Raw genomic sequence first — 4,772 nt, forward strand, 5'->3', positions numbered from 1 at the left:
GTTGGGACATCCGGTTTTGTGCAATTCTACACCGGTCTAAGGCGTATGGGCTTTTCGCAAACCAAATGAAGCTAGCGTTCGTCTGTTCGAATTCGAGAGAAAGAACAGGCGTATCAAAAGCCTCGCACGTTGAAGTCAATCGATGTTGGGCTTGCTCGAATTGCGTTTCCACTGCCTCCAGAATATTACTGATGTCAAATTGCTAACTAGAAATTGTAGAAAGTCATGTGGCTACAACTAGCTAGCTTTGCAGATTTTCAACCTCACCACGCTGCAACTAACGTTACCCCATACTCCCGATGTTAGCTAGCCAAATTGGCTAGATTCGTCACTAGGAAAGCTAACTAGCTTGATTCCTGGCATTGGCTACAAACTAACAGGCTAACCAGACGACAGGTTTGAAATGGTAACGTTAACTAGCTAGCTTTTAATCCCTGCTAGGTCACGTTAGCGAGCTAGCTTGTTTCAACTCTGCAAGTTAACGTTAGCTGGCATTCAAGGGCCGACTTTTCTTAAATGTTCTATTGTGTAACGTTAGTGTAAAATAAATGAAGGATCCAACTATGTCAACAAATCACATTTTATTTGTCACATGCGCCGAATACAACAGGTAGACCTTAGAGTGAAATGGTTACTTGCGAAGCCTGTAACTCACAATGCAGTTAAGAAAAATACCAACAAAAAAAAGGAAATAAAAGTAACAATTAAAAAGCAGCAGTAAAATAACAATAGCGAGGCTATATACAGGGGGTACTGGTTAGTCGAGGTAATACATATGGGTAGAGTTATTAAAGTGACTTATGCATAGATAATAAGAGTAGCAGTAGCATAAAGAGGAATAGGGGGCAATGCAAATACAATAGTCTGGGTAGCCATTTGATTAGATATTCAGTGGTCTTATGGCTGGCTTGGGGGTAGAAGCTGTTTAGAAGCCTCTTGGACCTAGACTTGGCGCTCCAGTACCGCAGTCTATGGCTAGGGTGACTGGAGTCTTTGACAAGTTTTAGGGCCTTCCTCTGACCCCGCCTGGTATAGAAGTTCTGGATGGCAGGAAGCTTGGCCCCAGTGATGTACTGGGCCGTACACACTACTCTCTGTAGTGCCTTGCGGTCGAAGGCCGAGCAGTTGCCATACCAGGCAGTGATGCAACCAGTCAGGATGCTCTCGATGGTGCAGCTGTAGAAACTTTTGAGGACCCATGCCAAATCTTTTCGGTCTCCTGAAGGGGAATAGGTTTTGTCGTGCCCTCTTCACGACTCTCTTGGTGTGCTTGGACCATGTTAGTTTGTTGGTGATGTGGACACCAAAGAACTTAAAGCTCTCAACCTCCACTACAGCCCCGTCGATGAGAATGGGGGTGTGCTCGGTCCTCCTTTTCCTGTAGTCCACAATCATCTCCTTAGTCTTGATCACATTGAGGGAGAGGTTGTTGTCCTGGCACCACACAGTCAGGTCTCTGACCTCCCAATATGCTGTCTCATCATTGTCGGTGATCAGGCCTACAACTGTTGTGTCATCGACAAACTTAATGATGGTGTTGGAGTCGTGCCTGACTGTGCAGGAATGGGAGTACAAGAATGGACTGAGCACACACCGCTGAGGGGCCACAGTGTTGAGGATCAGCATGGCGGATGTGTTGTTACCTACCCTTACCACCTGGGGGCAGCCCGTCAGAAAGTCCAGGATCCAGTTGCAGAGGGAGGTGTTTAGTCCCAGGGTCCTTAGCTTAGTGATGAGCTTTGAGGGCACTATGGTGATGAACGCTGAGTTGTAGTCAATGAATAGCATTCTCACATAGATGTTCCCTTTGTCCAGGTGTGAAAGGGCAGTGTGAATCTGTTGGGGCGGTATGCAAATTGGAGTGGGTCTAGGGTTTCTGGGATAATGGTGTTGATGTGAGCCATGACCAGCCTTTCAAAGCACTTCATGGCTACAGACGTGAGTGCTACGGGTCAGTAGTGTTCTTGAGCACAGGGACTATGGTGGTCTGCTTGAAACATGTTGGTATTACAGACATGTTGGTGAAGACACTTGCCAGTTGGTCAGCGCATGCTCTGAGTACATTTACGTAATTTAGCAGACGCTCTTATCCAGAGCGACTTACAAATTGGTGTATTCACCTTATGATATCCAGTGGAACAACCACTTTACAATAGTACATCAATATATTTTTTGGAGGGAGGGGGGGGGTAGAAGGATTACTTAATCCTATCCCAGGTATTCCATAAAGAGGTGGGGTTTCAGGTGTCTCCGGAAGTTGGTGATTGACTCCGCTGTCCTGGCGTCGTGAGGGAGCTTGTTCCACCATTGGGGTGCCAGAGCAGCGAACAGTTTTGACTGGGCTGAGCGGGAACTGTGCTTCCGCAGAGGTAGGGATGCGAGCAGGCCAGAGGTGGATGAATGCAGTGCCCTTTGGGTGTAGGGACTGATCAGAGCCTGAAGGTACGGAGGTGCCGTTCCCCTCACAGCTCCGTAGGCAAGCACCGGTTTACCAGTACATGTCCTGGTAAACCGTCTGGTCCTGCGGCCTTGTGAATGTTGACCTGTTTAAAGGTCTTGCTCACATCGGCTACGGAGAGCGTGATCACAGAGATGTCTGAAACAGCTGGTGCTCTCATGCATGCTTCAGTGTTTCTTGCCTCGAAGCGAGCATAAAAGGCATTTAGCTCATCTGGTAGGCTCGTGGCTTGGTTTCCCTTTGTAGTTCGTAATAGTTTGCAAGCCCTGCCAACTGGCAATCTCTTCATTCAAAGACAATCATGGACACTCTTACTGACAGTTGTGGCTGCTTTATGTGATGTATTGTTGTCTCTACCTTCTTGCCCTTTGTGCTGTTGTCTGTGCCCAATAATGTTTGTACCATGTTTTGTGCTGCTACCATGTTGTGTTTCTACCATGTTCTTATGTTGTGTTGCTAGCATGCTGTGTTGTCATGTGTTGCTGCCTTGCTATGTTGTTGTCTTAGGTCTCTCTTTATGTAGTGTTGTGTTGTCTCTCTTGTTGTGATGTGTGTTTTGTCCTATATTGCCTTTTGGTAGGCCGTCATTGTAAATGAGAATTTCTTCTTAACTGACTTGCCTAGTTCAATAAAGGTTAAATAAAATAAAAAATACAAATCTGATGAGTGTCAGAGCCTGTGTAGTAGGATTCAATCTTAGTCCTGTATTGATTATTGACTATACTTTTTGTATTCTGCCATATTCCCAGTCATCTTGCCTTGGTTAAATGCGATGGTTTGCGGTTTCAGTTTTGCACGAATGCTGCCGTCTATCCATGGTTTCTGGTTAGGGTAGGTTTTAAAAGTCACAGTGGGTACAACATCTATGCACTCACTGATAAACTCAGTCACCGTATCAGTGTATTCATCTATATTATTCTCGGAACCGGAACATATCACAGTCTGTGTGATCAAAACAATCTAGAAGCGTGGATTCCGATTGGTCAGACCAGTGTTGAATAGTCCTTAGCACGGGTACTTCCTGTTTGAGTTTCTGCCTATAGGAATGGAGTCGTGATCAGATTTGCCGAAAGGAGGGCAGGGGAGGTCCTTGTAGGCATCCCGGAAGTTGGAGTAGCAGTGGTCGAGTGTTTTAGCAGCGCGAGTAATACAGTCAATGTGTTCATAGAACTTCGGTAGAGTTTTTCTCAAATTTGCATTGTTAAAATCCCCAGCTACAATAAATGCAGGATATGTGGTTTCCAGTTTGCATAAAGTCCAGTGAAGTTATTTGAGGGCCATCATGGTATCGGCTTGAGGGAGAATATACATGGCTGTGACCGAAGAGAGTTCTCTTGGGAGGTAATACAGTCGACATTTGATAGTGATGTATTCTAGGTCGGGTAAACAAAAGAACTGTAGTTCCTGTATGTTATCCCAATCACACCATGAGACGTTAATCATGAAACGTACACCTCCGCCCTTTTCATCCTGGAGAGATATTTATTCCTGTCTGCACGATGAACTGAGAACCCAACTGGCTGGACAGACTCAGACTGTATATCCCGAGAGAGCCATGTTTCCCGTGAAACAGAGTATGTTACAATCCCTGATGTCTCTGGAAGGAAATACTCGCCCTGAGCTTGTCAACTTTATTATCCAGAGACTGAACATTAGCGAGTAATATACTCAGAAGTGGAGGGTGGTGTACGCGCCCCCTAAGTCGGACTAGAAGACCACTCCGAGTACCTTTCCTCCGCTGGCGGTGTTTTGGATCAGCCTCTGGAATCAATTCAATTGCCCTGGGAGGTACAAACAAAGGATCCTATTCGGGAGAGTCGTATTCCTGGTCGTAAAGCTGGTAATGCTGCTGAGTTACCGTCGCTCTGATATCCAATAGTTTTTCCCAGCTGTATGTAATAACACAAAAAAATTCTGGACTAATAACACATAAAAAAAGAAAATACTGCAAAGTTTCCTAAGCTAGAAGCACCGCAGCCCTATCTGTCGGCGCCATTTTGTTTAGTCGTCACTAACGATCTGAAATGGTCCACCCACACAGAGGGTGTGGTGAAGAAGGCGCAACAGCGCCTGTTCAACCTCAGCAGGCTGAAGAAATTTGGCTTGGTCCCTAAAACGCTCACCAACGTTTATAGATGCACAATTGAGAGCATTCTGTCGGGCTGTATCACTGCCTGGTATGGCAACTGCAATGCCCGCAACCACAGGGCTCTCCAGAGGCGGGTGCGGTCTGCCCAACGCATCACCGGAGGCAAACTACCTGCCCTCAAGGACACCTACAGCACCCAATGTCACAGGAAGGCCAAAAAGATAA

The sequence above is a fragment of the Salmo salar genome, chromosome 14 (genome assembly GCF_965601325.2).
Source record: "Salmo salar chromosome 14, fSalSal1, whole genome shotgun sequence".
Lineage (NCBI taxonomy): Eukaryota > Metazoa > Chordata > Actinopteri > Salmoniformes > Salmonidae > Salmo > Salmo salar.